This window comes from Conger conger, chromosome 12 (genome assembly GCF_963514075.1).
Source record: "Conger conger chromosome 12, fConCon1.1, whole genome shotgun sequence".
Classification (NCBI taxonomy): Eukaryota; Metazoa; Chordata; class Actinopteri; order Anguilliformes; family Congridae; genus Conger; species Conger conger.
In genome coordinates, this window is record NC_083771.1 from 35,575,156 (window position 1) to 35,595,463 (window position 20,308).

Below are 20,308 nucleotides of genomic sequence, written 5' to 3' on the forward strand. Positions count from 1 at the left end.
TGACAAATAGACAATACATCATCCAGATTTGGTTTGGTTCACTACTCCAACCCTGATTGCAAAACTTATTGAATGAGGGTTTAACCTGTACCAGAACACCTCATGGCAAACCACTACCATTCTCATTTTTACCCATCAAATGTCTAAGAGTACACACAAATGCACACACAAATGCACACACACACACACACACAGACACACACACACACACAATTTCTACTTTGCATCATCAATCCATTAAAATCTGCGTCAGTGTAGCTTTTTCCTAAATATGGGGCAAACCATCTAAGGGCAACACGTCCAGTGATGTCACTGGACATGTTTGGCTTGCATCTCCAGCCTGTGTTACCCAAAAAGTAAAAAAACGGGCGCTCAAACTCCACCCTTTTATGGACGGCCACCCATCCAAGCAATCACATGACACTCCCAGGAAAATACAGTAACGTTAGCATACAAATATCACGGAACCTAACTTGGCTAGCTTGAGCGATATGATGGACAGCTCTGACTAGAAGATGTTAGAGGACAAGCTTTTTGATTTTGACATAGAAATACAACCTTACAGTTTTTAACCGGAATTTACAGAGGAGGAATTGTGTGAGCAAGAGAGACAGACAGCAGAGGACGAGGCAGGTGAAGCTAGCAGAGAGTTGGGGACAGAAATTGGTGTCAATGTGAGAAACTGCGATCCCATGCCTAGCATTACCGAGATGGAGAGCCTTTGCTGCCGTGAATGGGATTGAGGGCAATGGCTGTTGGCAGAAAACAAACACAGAGTTTTCACCACTGCCAATAATAAGTTTGAACCCTTGCTTCATCCTACAGTACTTACCAACGTCTTCTGCAGAAATAGGAGGATTAATGGGTATCCACAACAAAGATTTTGATGCAGCTTGTTAGCAAGATATTCATTTAATCATCAGTTAGTTTCCCTCCTGGACCCCTTGGTTGAGGATACTTCTTCCAATTAATCGTATTAACTCTCTATTAGCTTCATCCTCTGTAAATTCCAGTTCAAAAGTTTAAGATTGTATTTCTTTGTCAAAATCGAAAAAGATCATCCTCTAACTCGACGAAGTTAGAGCTGTCAATCATATTGCTCAGGCTAGCCAAGTTAACTTCCGTGATATTTATATGCTAATGTTACTGTATTTTCATAGGAGTGTCATGTGATTGACTGGATGGGTAGCCATCCATAAACCAGTCTCTGCGTTCAAGGGTGGAGTTTGAATGCCCGTTACCTTCTGGGAAACACAGGCTGGGAATGCACATCTGAACTTGCCCTTAGAAGTTTTGCCCTATATTTAGAAAATGGCTAAACTGACAGTGATTTTAAAAAGGCCTACACACATAGTTTAATCCAAATAATCTCAACTGAAACAAGCATGACAGTGCTCCTTTAAGATAACAGTAGTGTTCCAAGATGCATGATACATTAGAAATGTGCACTGTCATTTTACGAAGAAAATACTCCATATTTAAGCTTTCTTTTTTTGGCAAAAAACTTTTTTTTATTCTTTGTTTAGAAATAGAAAGTTGGAATTCATACCAAATTACAATGCTGACTTATGAATTATTATTAATTAGAAAATAAAGTGGAGCCAAGTTGGGGCACAGCTAAAGTAACCGACCTTGGTGCGGGCATCAGTTCATTGCAGTTGCACACTGAGTTGGAACTGAGGTGCAATTCCCTGTTGGCCGGCTCACCAATCCGATGGCGGGGGGAGATCTCAGCAAGGGGGGTTAGTGAGATCGGCGCATACAACAGCACCCCAGGAGCCTCGGAATCATGTCATTAGCGATGCGATGTGGTTTGGAGAAGGATCACCTGATCCATCGGGGCCGCCGAGGGACAGGGTGTAGGCAGTGTATGCCTTGCTAACATACCGGCAATTGCAATGGATTGGGTACATTACATTGTATTACATTTTTGGCAGACGCTCTTATCCAGAGCGACGTTCAGTTGATTAGACTAAGCAGGAGACAATCCTCCCCTGGAGCAATGCAGGGTTAAGGGCCTTGCTCAAGGGCCCAACGGCTGTGCGGATCTTATTGTGGCTACACCAGGATTAGAACCACCAACCTTGCATGTCCCAGTCATTTACCTTAACCACTACGCTACAGGCCACCCCCAAACAATTGGTAATATTGTCTACCAAATTGGGAGAAAACGGCAAAAATCGGAAACAAATTTTTTTTTAAAAAAATGAAATAAAATAAAGTGCACTTCATCCGGTTAAAATCTATTTTAGGAAATGAACATGCTGGACATAACACAGATTTTGATAAATCAGGGGAACTATTTTTGCAGGAATGTGAATAACATTGAGAGCAAAACAAACTATAATAGCAAAAAAAACTAACTTTTGTAAAAAAAAAAAAAAAAAAAAAAAAGACATCATAATGCTTTACATAATCAAGACTACCATGTTTTTGTAACTATATTTAGATGTAACCTTTCTGAAAACATTCCACAGTGGATTCCTCGCATTGCTTCTTAAGGTCTAATGGTCAGTATGTACTTGTCCTTTATTTTACAGGCTATATGTTTACAGATGGAATTTCCTGAGCATTATTAACATTATTTCTCAGTCTACATTTAGTTTGCTCTTTGGCTATTAGTGTTTCCGTCCAGTGCAGACTTGTCAGTTTCTGAATTTTGCAAACCTGCAATATGAGCTTGTCTCACATTTCACTGTAAGCACTGCAGTAAATATTTTTGGTTGTGATAAACCATAATCATCTCTACCAGCAGTGTTGTGTGTTATGATCAATATTCAGCATTTTTTTTGTTTACTGATCAATAACAGTGTCATGAATCTTTGTTTCAAGGCAGTTCACTCATAGTAGCTCCTTGCCAAATTTTAATAGCCCAGAATGTGTCTGGGTATACTTTTGCATCCCCCTCTGCTCTTGATTGTTCCATGTTTAACAATATTTCAAGTCATCTTCAGAGAGACTGGAGACTCTCTCTTGTGTCAAAGCCATCAGTGGCAGAAATTGGTCTATGACATGTGCTGTGTATCCACAATCTATCTGCCCACATGCACAGCCGACATGGCCTATGTTCCAATCTACAGGCCCATTTTTCTCTGTTTACAGTCTTTGAAGCTCTATCTTCAGGAGTGCCATCAAAACAACTGGGACTCTTCATTTAGGTAACTTTGCAAGTTCAAAACTGACATTAGCTTTAGTTTTGAGCTGCCTCCAAAAAATCTACGTCTCAATGGCATCTCAGTAATAAGATAGTTAAATGAAAAAGTACTGTATTATAGGAAAATTTGGTCGAATTGGTTGCTTTTCCCCTGGACTAATTGTATTTATATTTTAAAAATTCACAATGTCCGAATTTATTTTATGTGTTTTTAAACTGTTTTATGTCAGTTTTTAAACTGACTTAGATCTATATTACAAGTTAAAGTTTTGATTACTTTCATGAAAAGGCATGGAATATAGGATCCACCATCAGATTGAATGGTGCCCCTCCAGTGATTGTCCCAAGTTATTTATTTTGTTTAAAATATGCGTTGGTTGCTGTGTGTTGATTTAACCTGCTTTTTGGATACTCTGCAGTAGCATTTAGCTATTGCATGTATTGCACTACTGAACATGTATAAATGTATCTTGTATCTTTACATTTCATAATCTTCCATCTTCATTTGAACATTTCAACAACTTATCTACTGAAACATTTCACAAGATTGCTCTATAAAGTTGTGCATTCCACACACACTTTCCGACACTGAGTGTCTCCAGTGACTCTGAAATTGTACATAGCCTGTGAAGACTTCACAGATCAGTCCGATTATAGCAATTATAACGATCTTTCTTTTCTTAATGTCTTCAGAGAAGGACCCATTCCTCAGTCTGGTACTGCTTATTAGTCTTGCTCATTAATAGGATGTACTGTGCATGAAAAGTACTGATTGGAGTTTTCTGTATGACATTAGATAGCTGTGGTGTATTCAAGACCTTTTCAGACCTTCTGGGCCATCTCTTGCATGTTTCTTGCAATGTGACATCAATGTACTCTACAAACAGCATATTTTGTGCTAGGCTATACAACAATATATGATAATCAAAATGTTTCTGGTTTCCTCTGCTATATATTGAGTAGTTATAATACACATAAATAAGGTGTTTTTTTATTATGAATAATTGACCTTGTCATTGAAACTTGCAAACAGTATACCACTAGAAGACTCAAATGCTATTCATTAAATATGCTGTATCCTTAGTCATTGTTGACATATATATATGAATAAATGTCATGTTCAGACGGTTAAAGAATAACTTCTGACCATTAACATTATGAGGCAATGTATTTTCCCAGGCTTTTCGATCAGTGGAATCAACGTTGGGCATGCAGAATTGGGAACCCTATGGCACCTGAGAAGAAAAGTAAAGAGATCTCAGACTTCAGGAAGGTCCTGGAGCTCGGTTCTGACGAAGTTGAAAAATCCGAGCCCATGGTTATCCAACCCAGACCAAGGCCACCACCTATTGTAAGCACACCTCTAATTCCTCCACTGCCCAAAATCCCCCCACCAAAGAAACGTGATCCAGAGGCACGTAAACCCAGCAGTACACCAAAGCCCCAACCGAAGCTAGCGCCACCACCAAAACGAGAGGAAATTAAGCTCCGCAAAGTTGCGAAACCTGAAGCAAAAAAGAAAGAGACAGTGAAGCCAGAAAGAGAGAAAGTGGTTCTGTCAAGCATTGCCAACAAGCCCAGTCATACACCAACTCCTCAGCCTCCCAAGAGAGAAGTGCAGAAAGTACAACAAAAGCCATCTATGAGAGATTGGAATAACTCTTGGAAATATTCCAGGCCCCGGCTCCATCAGAAAATGAAACCTGCTAAAACACAGAAGGACACGTGGTTTAGGAAGAAGTCAATCAATCTCAAGGAGTCCATAAATATTGAAACGCCATCCCTTTCAGAGTGGATTGAGTCGTGGAAGTTCTTAAAAAAACACTTTAACCAGCCCAAAGGACAAGAATTAATGCCAGAGGAATTCAAATCTTCCTTGTTTTTTGAACTTGAGCTGGAAAAAATATCTCCAAGTGAGTGGGCTGAGTCCTGGAAGGTCTTGAATCTTCAGCTCGGCCAGGAAAATGAATATTGGGATAAAGGTTGGTCCCAGTATTGCAGAGATTTCCAAATCAATAAATTACAAGATTGCCAGCTTGAAAATAAACAAACATCTTTGTCTGGCTGGGAAGAATCCTGGAAGTACTTAAAGCCTGAACTTCAGCAAGAGAAAGAAAACATCCCAGATGAGTCCAATGAGTCAATGCCTCCTATGAAAATGAAGAAACTGGTGCTAAATTGGTCTGACTCATGGAAATTCACAAATGCTCAGCACTCTTTAACACAGTGGAGTGAGTCTTGGAGGTCTTGCGTAGTACAAGACAAGTGCACTGATTCCCTGGATTCCCATGACAGAGAGGTAATCTGTACGCTAAAAAGTAGCAAATCAAATGGGTTGTTCAGTTCTCAAAGTATTGAGGAGAAGCCATCTTTATCAGAGTGGTCTGAGTCATGGATGTTCCCGAAGTCACAGGGAAATGAGGGGAAATGTACGTTAAATGAAGATATTGCTGACCCACTTTTGCTTCTCCAGTCCGAAGAGAAAACCGCTTTCTCAAAGTGGAAAGAATCTTGGAAATTTTCAAATGCTAATGATGACAAGACCTCTCAATCAGCATGGAGCAATGCCTGGAAATTATCATTTGTCAAGCCACATGAGAAGGTAATGGATTTGTCAGAAGAGGACACAAGCCAGTTTGCACACTTTCTGCCCTATAATAATAAATGTTCTATGTCACCATGGAATGAGTCCAGTGAAAAACCATCTGTGCCTGAGTGGAATGAGTCTTGGAAGACTGTAAAACCTCAAATACAGCAAGACTTAGAGGCTGAAAGTAAGCCTAAGGAATTGTCAGATCTGCAGCTCAACTCAAATAAAATGGAACTATCAGATTGGAATGGTTCATGGAAGCTGTCAGTGCCCCAGGTACACCCCCATGCACCATCTCACTCAGAATGGAGTGACACCGAGAGGCTATTGAATCCTGAACCCCACGAGGAGCAAGAATTCTGCTCAGGTATACGCACTTTCAAGGACTCGTTGAATCGACGTTTCCACATGGAGCAACCATCGATCTCTGAGTGGGCCGACTCCTGGAAGTGCATGAAGTCTGGCTCCCCAGGTTCTCAGGCAAACAGTGAGAACATGCCTGAGTCAGAGTGGGGCGCATCCTGGAAATGTGCACTGAATCCCCAGTGCAAATTGGACGGGGTGCCCTGGTCACAGCGAGATGAATGCCAATTTACTGAGAATGGCCAGACCAAAAACAAGCTATCCATTCTCTCGAGGGGGGACAGATCCAGCAAGTGCTTTGATGACGAGCTCCAGCTCTGTCTGACTGAGTGGAACGAGTCCTGGAAATTACTGAAGCACCTATCTCAAGAGCAGCAAGAAGCTAAATCAAAGTAAGGTCCAGAGTGGCTTGAGAAATGGAAGGAGACAACCTTGTACATCCTCAGTCATGTAGATGACATGCTCACTTTTTCTATTATCATGACAGGTTAAAGTTGCTGAAAACATGTATAGCTAATATAATTATATATCGTCCCTTATTCCAGCATAATACAGTCATTGTAATTTTCTCTGTCATTGAACTTTCACACTTTCAACAGTTAGGACTTAATAAACAATTAGGTTGATTTCACTTATAAGTCTGTAGTTGAACCTGTTCAAAAAATGTCTCTTTCTAAATAATTTGGCATAGAGCACATTACTGAAAAAAAAAGCATTCTTGGATTTGACTGATAAAAGTCCTGGGGTGTGAATCCAGAATATTTATTCCTAAAGTATACACAGCATTTCTGATATAATGTGGCATAACAAGGATAAAATATAATTTGGTAGATATTAAGATATTAAGGGTCTTAAGAGCAATTAAGGTTGCAGTGATGTCTACAACCTTGAAGAGAATCAAAGGGAACAGTTGGGCTAGTTACCTGCAATGGTATTGATGTGACAAATGATATCAGCTGATCCACTGACATGGAATGTTTTTTAGTGAAATTGGTCAGGAGCAAGGATTAATTTCAATGCCACACCAAATTTATGAACTCTTATTTATTGTGAAACATCATCAAAGGATGATTTTATCATATATTTAACTTTTCTATTTTACCATTCCGCTATCCAAGAAGTTTATGTGGAATTTCAGCTTATACTGAATACACTATGTCACTTCACAAGATAACTACCCACTCAAGTTTTTTATTTGACTTATATTTACTATTATTTATTCATGTAAGATCAAATTGAATGATCAAATCTGCTTATTCTCATGAAACTAGGTTGCCAAAATGAAAAGTCTCCTTATGAATAATTAAATTGGAAAATTCCTTAAGAAATCATAACAATGACTATTGTTATGCTGGTATTGTACATTGTACATTAATACCCTGCTGTAGTTCTTCATTTACAAGAGCAAAAATCATATGGTCTCTAATGGTATTGGACATGTCTGCAGGTCATAGCTCATTCTCTACACAAGCTTCCATTTAGATTAATATTTGAATACCATCCATGAATTATTTCATTTTTATTTTATCCTGTCTTGCACGTCCATGCTGTCAACCCCCTTCTGGGTTAAAGGTAAGAATGGCAAGAAAACTCGCTCATCAGTGACTCATTTGAATGGTGCCCAGAAAATAAGGACTGCCCTTTGAGGCCACTGTAAACTTTACCATTGCTGCAAGTAAAGAGCACTGTCATGATCGCGGTCATGAGCAGAAGATACATCATTACTGCAATGCAAAAATAACCTACAGCAATGAGTTACCACTCTAGATACAGTCCGTGATCCTTTTCTTTCATATTACGCTCTGCTCTGGTGTAGTTCCAGCTAATTTTGATGCTCGATTTATTTCAGAAAACACAGATACAACATGATCACTAATTAGAAGAAAAGAGAAAATAATTGCTATTCTGTCATGGAATGGAAATATTGCCTTATGTGGCTATAACCTCTCTAAAGCTCAAGTCCACTCATGAAACACACACGCGAGTGCACACCTAATTCATTTCCACAGTTGCTTAGATAAAGGAATGAATCTGAATCAACCTAAATAATTCTTGCACACCATATATTGCAGTATTCCCATATTTTATTGTATGTTGTTTCAGTCATATGACCTTCATCAAATAATTGATGGTGTGGAAGAAACACTACCTATATGTACATGATATCCCAGGTAAAAAGCTGCAACTAGTACAATGTACAGACAAATATGTATATATATATATATATATTATTATTATTATTATTATTATTATTATTATTATTATAAATTTTTTTTAATAACTAGACTAAAAAAAACATTCACATATTTTCACTTATTGGCATAATCATTTTGGCAACCAAGCACCCATACCTCAACCAAAATTAAATGATATGAAAGGCTAACAGTAGAAAAATAAATGTCATGGTTTAATGATTATAATGCATTATAACATTACATTTAGCAAGAGTTTGTCATTTAGGGCTCTAGGTTGTAAAATCTGTAAATCAAAATCAAATACATTTATCTATTTAGTAATATTTAATCCAAATTCCCAGGGGTGCTTTTAGTCTTTCTATGCCACAAAATCTCACAAAATCTTTCTTTTAAAAATGACCAGATGATAGGATGACTGCCATATAAGGTGTGTGGAAGTTATTTATCTTGTCAATAACATTAGAAACAGACACACCTATTAGAGTTAAGTTGGATTGAGACATTAGAGAATATGATGAAGATTTATAATGTATTGCATTGAATTATTTTGAATACTTCCTTAGACCAACACAGTGACAATCCATTAACTTTATGTTACTCATTGGGTTCAGAAGAAAAGTGACATACAATGTAAAATGGAAGGCAAAGAGGAATCACGTCAATCACTTTAATGTAAGATTTTGAAGATTTTCACAGTTGAATTATCCTATAAAGTAGGCCTTTGGCAAGATGCACTGCTGCAAGGCTTCAGATAACAGTTATCATACTGTCACAAACTGAACAAGAAATATGTTTCATCAACTTTTGTCATATTACATTTGTACGATTCATGGGCTGTGAAACAGGCAGGCCAGTAGCGGCCTGGCCCAACATATTTTAGCATGGGCCATCTAGCATCATTGTGTGGGCCATCTAGCAACTATTCAAATCTATTCAGCAAGTATATTCTCTTGAGGAACTTATTACCCTGTACTTTCTTTTGCTTAAAATAGTGGCGATTAAACTTATGCTTCAACTGTAGCCGATTGCAAGCAATACAGTTTTGCTTCCGTATGATTGATTCATATAATGCCACGCCAATTTGAATTCCATGAATGGATTTGTTCACTCTTATTCTCACGGCTCCGACTAGAAGTCAAAATGTCAAAAGAAATCAAAGAGGCCTGTGAGAAAGGATTTTAACGTTGTAGTTTATGGACACAGTTGAATGTACACAGACAGGATTAGAACATCTGGAATTGAACTGACAACACTGAGGTGAGTAACAGTGGCAATGTATACTGTTCCTGTTGCTAAAATCCAACTGCCAGATGTGCACCGGCTTCAAATCCCAGTAACAGCAACAAGCCCTAAGAGATCTTTCCAACACTCTGTTCCATGAAGTATGTCAACTATGACTTAATGTGAGGCCACAGCAGAAGGATGTTGTAGCCAAGGTGGATGTAAACCACTACTGCCAATGACAGTGACTTTTTTCAATTGAATGAAATCACATAAATGACAAAATAAAACATACTGTTTCAACAACAAATATATGTTCTTATCTTAAGAAATATTGTTTCAGGCCAAGCCAGATCCTTTGTATCCCATGGTGGAAGATAAGATATAGAAGTTATTTGATATGGCCCAACAATCTACGTATTTATCCATAGTGATGGACGTGAAAAGAAAAATAAAAATTCAAGAGTTTTTTGAAGATTTGGAATCTTCTAATGTTGCCCTCTGAAAGTAAAGAAAATCAAGTGAGTAACAGGTAAAAAATGATCATTTGACAAACAATTTTTACCAACATGATTTTATGGATAAATCCATTAGGCCATCCTTCTGAACTGCAAGGCATTCAAAGACACATACTGGCAGCATGATAAAGGGTTTTCAAATTACATAGCAGAAATACAATGGATATGACCCATAAAGGCTTCTTAGAATAATTTGTATAGGTCAATAATAATATAGTCATATTTAATAAAATAATGGAGCATGTTATAAAGTGAAGTTATAAGGTATTTAGAACCCATTTGTAGTGGTATTCGTCCTGTGAAATGTACAGTTTTGCAGTAGTAGTGGGACAGTGACATTTTTTTTGGTTTTGGCTCTGTACTCCAGCATATCGGATTTCAAATGAAGCTATTCATATTTGAAGCGCAGACTGTCAGCTGCAATATGGGGGTATTTTCATGCATATCAGGTGATCTGTGTAGGGATTAGATCCCTTTTTATGTAACTCAAAAGTAATTGGATATTTGGCCGCTGTGCTGTTTCTTGGCCAGCTGTATGTTTTGCATTATTAGCATTAGCATTTGGAGTCTGTCTCTGTAGATGCTTCACCTTGCAGCAAGACAATGGATAGTGAGTGAGATGAACAGTGAGATGAAAAGGGCCAAGACGCATAAAGGAATGCATTTTCCAGAATTTACAGCACAGTGCATAGACAGTTTGTTTCTTTTTCACTCCAGCATCTTTGTTGAAATGATCAGACTTTCAAGCGCATCACACAAAGCGCATACGGCCAGCCATGGCTGCTTTTCACTCCCTAGGCTAAACTGCTGTCATTGTGCCAGAGGACTGCACCATTTCCCCAGATGGTGCTGGCAGACTGCTGGTGTCTAATTAACCAGAGGAGTTTCTATAATACAATCAGGCAAGGAATACTGTGTTGATCACCCATCTCTCCCTGGACAATTGTGTCACTTTGCACAAAGAACATTGCATCAGTGTTTTCGAATGTGCTGCAGAGCCTTGAAATATACACTTTGTATATATGTGAGCTACAGGTAATGTGTCAGGTGCCGAGACCAAAGAACCAATCGCAACCCCAAAGTAAGTACTGAATTTTTCTATTCAATGACAGGCAGATCAGGCAGGCAGGGGTCGAATGCTGCCAAACAGGTATGACAGAAATAACCAAGTTCGTAGTCGAAATCACAGGCAAAAATCCAAACAGGCAGTCCAAACAGTCAATGCAATGGTACAGAGCGCAATCCAAAAGTCAAAATCCGATAAGACAAGCAAAGTTTGATAACAGGTAATCCAAAACAGAACAGGAGGCAGATACACAAAGTCTGAGGATACACAAAGGGAGTCTGGCAGGCAGAGAAATGCTGCAGAGTATGGTCAAGACACATAACAATCTGGCAAAAAAACTAGGCAAACAGATGGGTATAGATACACGGACAAATGAACAGAAATGTCAAAGAGGTGCAGGTGCAGGGAAACGGGTAAGGAGACACAGGTGACATAATGACTACGGCAAGCAAACTAGGACAAGAGACATGAGAGATCAGGCTATAAATCCAAAAAACATTTTGGATGTTGGGCTGGCAAACTGGCCAGTAAAACCTGTGCCATGTCTTGCACCATATATTGCAGTATTCCCGTATTTTATTGTATGCTGTTTAGAGAATGTTTCAGAATATCCTGTACATTCTCAACTGGTTTAAGAGTTGGGACTGCGAATACCATGGAATTTGGATCATGCTGGTCTCAACCATTCTCTAACCAAAAGGCATCTTGAAAGATACCCCTCTATGCTGGAAATATATGCTTTTACAGGGGATGAAGATGGTCACTCAGTAATATTTAGTAATGACTGTCATTGCTTTTCATCAGCCCATTCCCCCATACCATGTCAGACAAATGTACCCCAAACCAGGAAGCAATTACTAGAAGCCTTCACTGTTGTAATACCATTGAGATTGAATATATAGATTATCTTTTGTTTGGTAACTGAACCGGATGTTTTATTCTAAATCCTGCGGGCAAAGACAAGTGCATCTTAGCATCTGGACAAATCATTAAATATGTATAAATGAAACAACTCACTGACAACTAGTCACAGTATCTTTGGTGTGCACTTGCAAGAAAATCAAGGTCTAATACATTTATCCATCAGCCTGTTTGACTGCTTCAGAAAATGGGCTAACACAAATACAGATCCTTTTCGTATTTTATTATATGCATAAGGTAAATAAATGATCATTAAACGTATATTTACTGAGGTGCAGTGTAAATGTGCAACAACAGGGGGCAGTAGAAGTATTGCATCCATAATAAAAAAAGCAAAGCAGAGACAAGACTTGAATGCTGATTGTGATCTCAGTTTTCCCTGTGGTCGGTTTTTCTCTAAGAGGATCTGTAATCATTTTTGCTAAAATCCTTCAGTAAATATCTTGTGGGGTACTTCCAGATAGGTTAGGCAAATGGCTTGTGCTGGTCACTAGCACTGTTTCGATTTACACATTGCAAGGGCTGCATTTACATTTTGATTCCAATTCATTAGTATGAATGTAAACACATTTTTCCAGCCTTTATCTATTGCTTTAATACTGCTTTAAAGATATTGCCGAAAAAGGGCTTTCATTCACAAATTTATTTCATCCAGTGCTTTTTTTAAAACACACATACAGCAGTGTTCAAAAGATTATTCTAGATATATACACTCACTAGGTACTTTATTAGGTATTAATTAGACTTTATTTTTTATTTTTTACTTATTAAGCCTTCTGCTGCTGTAGTCTATCCACTTAGTCTGATGCATTGTGTTTTCAGAGATGCTCTTCTGCATACCTCTGTTGTAATGCGTGGTTGTTTGCATTACCGTCACCTTCCTGTCACTTAGATCATATTTCTTCCCCATTCTGACATTTGGTCTGAAAAACAACTGAACCTCTTGACCATATCTGCATGCTTTTATGCATTTAGTTTCTGCCACATGATTGGCTGATTAAATATTTTCATTAACAAGCTGGTGTATAGGTCTACCTAATAAAGTGATCACTGAGTGTATAATTGTCATATACATCCTTAACAATTTCAGCCTGGTTACAAAACCCAGAATGTGCTCTTCTCTTAGGCATATGCAAAAATAAATTGTGAAATTATGCAGTTTTTCTTTAAAAAGGGATCTAGTCATGAATGCAATGAATAGGATGGATGGAATATGCTTCTGAAAATTAAGCCAGCTGTATTGCTAAATGGAATTTTAATGCGCAGGTTTTAAAAGGACTGTGGGTGTAAACAGGTTAAGTGCATTTATAAGAGTTAAGCGAGAAAGGCGTACAGATAAGGCATGCATTATTTCCTACTGCTGTCACTCTGCATGTTTTAGTCTGTATATCCATAGTGCACTTAGGATTGCAGAGGCTTACTTGAAAAGGCTTTTCATTTAATGTTTAAATGCAGAGGAAGCAACATCAATTAAAGGCAGTGTCAAAAGTACCCTTACACAATTTTGAAAAGTCTGTGAAAATACACTGTTATCTAATTCTTCTGAAAAAAAGAAGATGTTTGCCCATACAGTGTAGCGTTAATGTCTTCATTTTTCATGTTTAGACACATACAGCATATTCTCTCTTTCATGTCAAGTCACTCAATATGGTGTTGAGTCTGGAATTCTGCAGGAAAAATGCAACATTCCACAGAAACATCTGTCAACTCACACTTAGTGGATAGAAGTGGAAAATGCTGTCTCGGAGGTCAATCCCATAAATGCTTCAATATGTTCAGATCTGAGGCATTTATAAATGGTGCATATGCACAAGAAATATGTGTGTGCGAGTTTCCCTGTAAATACGCACATTTACAAACTATGACCCGTTTGTATGCACATTTTAGAGACTGCGGGATTATTGGTGATTCTGATGGAACAGTAGTGTAATACAGATAAATGTTCTACATACCCATTTCACTAAATTCATTTAAATTCATATCTAAGTACACAGCCTTCTCATAACCATATCCCTAGTCAGAGGAACACCCAGGCTTAAGTAGTTTATGTCTTTTTGGTATTTGTCTGAAAGTCAATATTTGCACATTGGCTCTTCTATCCCAGAATCTATTAAAATGCTGAATATGAGGTCCAACAATATGATTTTAATATGATGGTGAGGGGAAGGGTTTAATCACTGAGATATTTATTTGCATGTAATATCTGTATGGATTGCGTTAATGTATCTGTCTGTAGCTATGTGAAACTGTGTGCTGGTTTAAGATGCAAGATAAATGTATGTGTAATCAGACAATGAATTATTTCATATCTTTAGGATTAGCAGGTTAGTAATACGATGGCTAGTGTGGAAGCATGTGATCTTTGTCATTTGCATGCACATTGTTCTGTCCTCCCATCTAACCTCAACAATCAGTAGCCTGTTGCTGTAAAATGTCACTCAACTAAGTGCAAGCAGAAATTTCATATGCGCAAAATTCTTAAGAATCTCAGTTTCCCTTTATTTAACTTGCCTGCAAACAGACAGATCATTTGATTAATCAGGGTTAGGGAGCAGCATTGGTTTGGTATGAGAAGTGTTCTCAGCTCGCTCAATCGCTTCCTTGACTTTCATTGGCAGAACTCTGGTCCTCATGTTGACAATGCCAATAACAGACTCCAGAAAGCCAATAAAAAGCCTAGAATCAAGACTAGATACTGAAAAATTATTATACCTGTACAAAGCAAGCGACTTAACACACCTGACTAACCAGGAACACCTGTGAATATTTGTCCCAAATATTATGGTGCTGTGAAATTGGGGGGACTATGTATAAAAACGGATCCAATTTCAACATGGTGAAACCAAGATGAATGCAAGTACCCTCTAATAAAAGTCTGATTACAAATCTAAAATTGAGGAGTATAGAAGAGCCAAATAAAGAAAAAAAATATTGAATTTACCCCAAGACTTTTGGAGCTCACTGCATATTAAAATTGGCTCTGCAATAAAGACATCACATCCTACCATACACAACATTCACTTTACCGCCTTAGGGTAACATGCCTTCCCTGGGCACACAGACACTCTGACACAAAATGGCCAAATGCAAGGTGGCATGAAGTCATGCTCACTGAAGAGTCATGCCTCAATCTGTTCCAGCATGACTGCAGGTGAACGGTGTACCATGTGGAACAATCCTAAGTGTAACGGCATTGGTGGCAGTGCAGTCTGAGTGATGGCTGCTTGACTGTAAATTGGCTTACTGCAGAAACACAATCTAAAGAAAAAAAGCCTAATCCACTGGCAGCCAACTTTAACACTCGTGAACTGAAGGGGGGGGGGGGGGGGGGGGGGTCTGCTCTCAAAGCCCTCTAAAGCATTTTTAAATCCCTCTCATTGGCTTTGTGGAAACCAGCACAACATATTGTATTTAAAAAGGTTACAAACCTTTTTATCTTCCTATATTATAGACCTCCCTGCCCCTCTAATGTATTCTTGCAATAAAAACTTTCCAAAAATACACCTGCACGACGAGAAGCAGCACATCTACGTTATTTTCGAGAAGCATGCTGCCAAGGTTAATGTTGTACTTAACAATAAGCATAACATTGTAATGGACATAAAGACATGCCAGCAAAGACAAGCCAGGTGCAAATTGATGAAACAATTTGCAGCTGCAGCTGAAGTTTACTCTCATTAATCAAATCAGTCAAGCTGATGGCATGGCCTCTCTCCACTCAACTGTAGAAATAAAGTGTCATTTTTCTCCAGAAACTAGAATCACCATACAAATAAATGAGCATACAGTGCGGTCTAAAATAAACAAATTCACAGTGGAACCCAAAGATCTAAAAATTGATTAATGGGTTAATACCGAGTCTTGCTTGACTATATTTTAGTTGGCTTAAAGAATTAGCCTTCTGTGATATCTTGGCACATGCACTGCCATGTCAATCATAATCATACGGCTTTTTGAAATATTGGACCATCCGTGCTCAGAATTGGGGGTAATGCATTGTTTACTGAACAGTATTTATTTATCATAGCCCTGTACATACCGAGTTCAAAGTATAATAATTACCATTAAGTATTGCTGTAGTCAAAGTAAATACTATATGGAAGCTCCCAATATGTGCTTTCATATCATATCTTTACTTCTGCTGCTGTCGCCTATCCATTTAGTGGTTTGATGTGTTGTGTGTTCAGAGATGCTCTTCTGCATACCACTGTTGTAATGCATGGCTATTTGCATTACAGTCACCTTCCTGTCAGCTTTGACCAGTTTGGCCCTTCTCCTCTGACCTCTCTCATTAACAATGCGATGCGTTAATAGGGTCATATGGTGGTGCTATAACAGACATGGGAAAATGCAAACTTTGAAAGCATAGAACCCATTTGACAGTGTCACAAAATTCAGCACATAGATGCAGCAGCCTGTAGCATAGTGGTTAAGGTACATGCAAGGTCGCTGGTTTGATCCCTGGTGTACCCACAATAAGATCCGCACAGCCGTTGGGCCCTTGAGCAAGGCCCTTAACCCTGCATTGCTCCAGGGGAGGATTGTCCCCTGCTTAGTCTAAAATCAACTGTAAGTCGCTCTGGATAAGAGAGTCTGCCAAATGCCATTAATGTAATGTAATGTAATGTAATGTAATGCATCTACACACAAGGAAGAAAATTGTCTCTTGGGCCAAACATTTGCATACAAATCTTGGATAAAAAAACAAATATGTCTCAAGGACCCATAGAGTCCAGCATTTTGGTTTCTTTGTAAAACACTTCAATCTCCTCTCAGGACATTTGAGCTTGCAGTCATTTCATCAGGAGACTTCTTTAACAAAGTTGATATTCACAGTAAGTAAATTGTATTTGGCCTGTTTTTCGGCATTGCCTCATTGCTGCCCATTTTTGTAATTTGTATTTTTAGTTTGTTATTTATGTTAGGAAGGTAGGAACTATTTACCATTGATGCTTGCATTTTCATGCTAAATGATAAAAAAGATAAACAAGCTTGATAAAGCATAATTACACTGCTACTTCCACTTGCATGAATGTTCAGTCCACTGGTTAGTCTGTAACTCCAAGGTTACAATATTTTTAGTCACTTAATTTCTAGATAACCAATTGAACATCTTGCAAACATCACATTGATTGGAGCAAAGAGCCATTTTCTGTGTACTGCTCATATCACTCAAGAAACAGAAGTTTCGTCCTCTGATTCACTTTACCATGAGTTAATGACCATTTTCTACACCACTGGCCATAGTATTAAAAGAGAGACTGGTTAGTTAAGAGCGATACCTCTCACTGATGGAAACTACTTGCCTGCGGGCATCTGTTGTCACTAAGGCCTTGTACACACTAGGGAAGCACACCTATGAGTAAGTACTAGGCCTGAAATGAACAAATGCAGCAGTAGCTGAAGGAATCCTGCAGGGCTAAAACCCACCGGACTGATCAGGTCAAAGCCTGCTGTGTGCTTCTACTGCCATTCATAGCAGGCTAATAACAGCCCAGACTCCAACCAGCCAGGCCTCAGCTGCTGGTGTGAATACCTTTACCAATCCAGCCATTTGGGAGAAGTTTGCTTTGACAATGAAAAGTAATTTTAAAAGGTTTATACTAAACTACATATGTAATCATCTAAAAACTACTTGGCACTGATCAGAATTAGCACTGAGATTCCTACACTGCATCCTACATGGAAGAGAATCCCGTTTCAGGGTGAGAAGAGCACAATTCACAAATACACAAAATGCCTTTCCCCAGGTGATGCTTTGAGTATGGAATTCAATCACACGCAAGTTAGGGATTATTAGATTATCAACAGGAGATTCAAAGACAAGAAAGCCAAGAGACTTATGCTTAATGCTTATCGAATACATCATAAACAGTTGTGAATCACCGGTGTAACAACAGCAAGGGCATCTATCACTACAGGCATAGCAGCTGATGGGAGTAGATGGCATGGCTAAGAAAATTCAAGTTAACCCTTTACCGCAGGGACCATCAATGACAGTCCTCTGCCTGGGAGTCAGTTACTCTGGCCAATCAGTAGAAATAATTGTTCAGTTAATTACCTGGGTGAAAGGAAAACCAGAGCTGTATTTGGATTTGATTTATTTGGATTTGAGGGACAGATTTGATGAGCCCTGCTTTACAGTGCACAAGGTGGAAAAAATACAAGCTATCGAGGTGAGGATTTAACAATCTCAAAATGGATAAGTTCAGCACCCTATAGTCTGTGTGAATGTCATTTTTGTATTTCTGCATATTCCAAGTCATGTTTCTTCACAAGCTTGAAAATGACATATCCAAAATATTTTTTTTACTATTATTGAACCCTTTTCACTACAGGCCTAACCCTAGTCTCTTCTGAAAGGTAACCCTTTGGGCTTTGTTTTCCAAGAAAAATATTAGTAAAACAAAGTTACAGAAGTCTGTGGATTTCTAAAATGCAGAGAAGGTGAAGTCCCCCCACGCTGGTTTTGCCACCTACATGTTACAAAATACAAAATACGCATTCAAACGGTATATCCTGCCACCACAGTGATTGGAAATTGCACTCTGAAAAAAGCAATGAATCTCAAGGTTGTTAATAAGTGATTGTCAAAGCTTGGGCAAAAAAGTAATTAGAATTATTGTGCAAATCTGTAATCTTTCTGTCTGCACACATGCAGTCTCAATCACAAAAACATGATTGTGACAATAGGCTTCAAATACAGTATCTGTCATTTTGTCAGCTGTCCTGTGGTTGAAGAAACTCTTTTAGGGGATCAAAAACAAATTGATATAAGCACTATCTGCACTGCCAATGACTAGAAATGTTTTATTGTACAGTCACTGATCATCTGGAAAAGTTTCATGGATTGAATTATCCTCTATCCAAACTATAATTAAACCACATTCTGCATTTAGTGACTATTCATATCATTAATGAGCAGTGATATGCAACTCACCATGATACACAAACAACTGCAACAGTTCCAATCTCTGTGAGATTTTATAATTATATTTAAAAAGCCACTTATGAACAGCCAGTTGGAAATCAGAGTTGCATAATTAAATTGGGTCAGCAGTCATTTCCATTAGGAGAACTAATCTAAATTTGGGATTACAGTCCACCTTCCATTCCCAAAATATTTTCCAGGGCTTAATTGGGCTAAAAGTAGAGTAGGCCCATCTCTAATCTCTCTTCATGATCAGGGCAGAGTTAATTGAACACACAATTTTGTTTGTCCAGAATTCAGAATTACAGTCAAATACGCCTCTGTGAATATATTCTATGGACAAAACCACACTCTGCTTGCCTGAGCACATTATCTGGTAAATTGTTTCATAATGCATACTCATTTGGGTGGTATATCCAGCTGAGGATCTTGTTCTTATAGCTCACTTTCTAGAAATAAACTCCCCTTGTGCAGTATGTTGTAAGTGGCCATGGAGTTGCTCTGGGAGTGTGACATTGAGGGTTTTACATTACAAAACTAAATGCTGATGCAATGGAGAAGTTGCAGACCACATCAGTTTATATGCTTTTCTGCATACCACACTCATTGCAAATAGGCATAGCCATTTGCACCATAGTAAACAGACTGTACCTTTCCTTTGTGAAGACTGTCAAATCTACATCACAGTCAATTCCAATGCTACTATAACCTGCTGTCCTTGTCAAACAAAAATATGTTCACAGTGAATGAAATATTTCAAAACACATTCCTTCCTAGTCAGTTATGCAGATAGATAATAGATAATAATTGTCACCAAAATATTTTTCACTTGGGTATACGTATCTCCAAAATCAAAAGTGTCAGTTCAGGTATGTCAGCCTACATTATAAGAATGGGCTGTGTGGAGTAAATGCATTTATTATACTTTTGTACTGAAGAGAGTAGAAAGTATTTTCTTATATTAAGCTGGTCAGAGGGGATTTGGCCAGCAGACACAGCCATGAGCATCTAAAAAGGTTCATGCCTATTTCCTGTGCCCTGCTTACCTGTTTGTGTGTCTGGCTTACCAGCTCCTGTGTTCCTGTTTACCTGCTGCTGTGTTTGTGTTTACCTGCTCCCGTGTTCCTCTTTACCTGCTGCTGTGTTTCCGGTTCATGTCCCGTCCTGTCTCTAGGCCTTTACCTCTTAGCCTCCGCCCAGCTCCTTCCCCGCTCCTGCCCCATTGGACTGACCCTGGTATCGACCCCCGCTCACTCTGGACCTCGCTCTGCCTGATCTCCTTTTCCCTGTACTTTTTCATTGCCACCAATTTCTTCTGTTACCTGCAACCAAGTCACAGAGGCAACCAG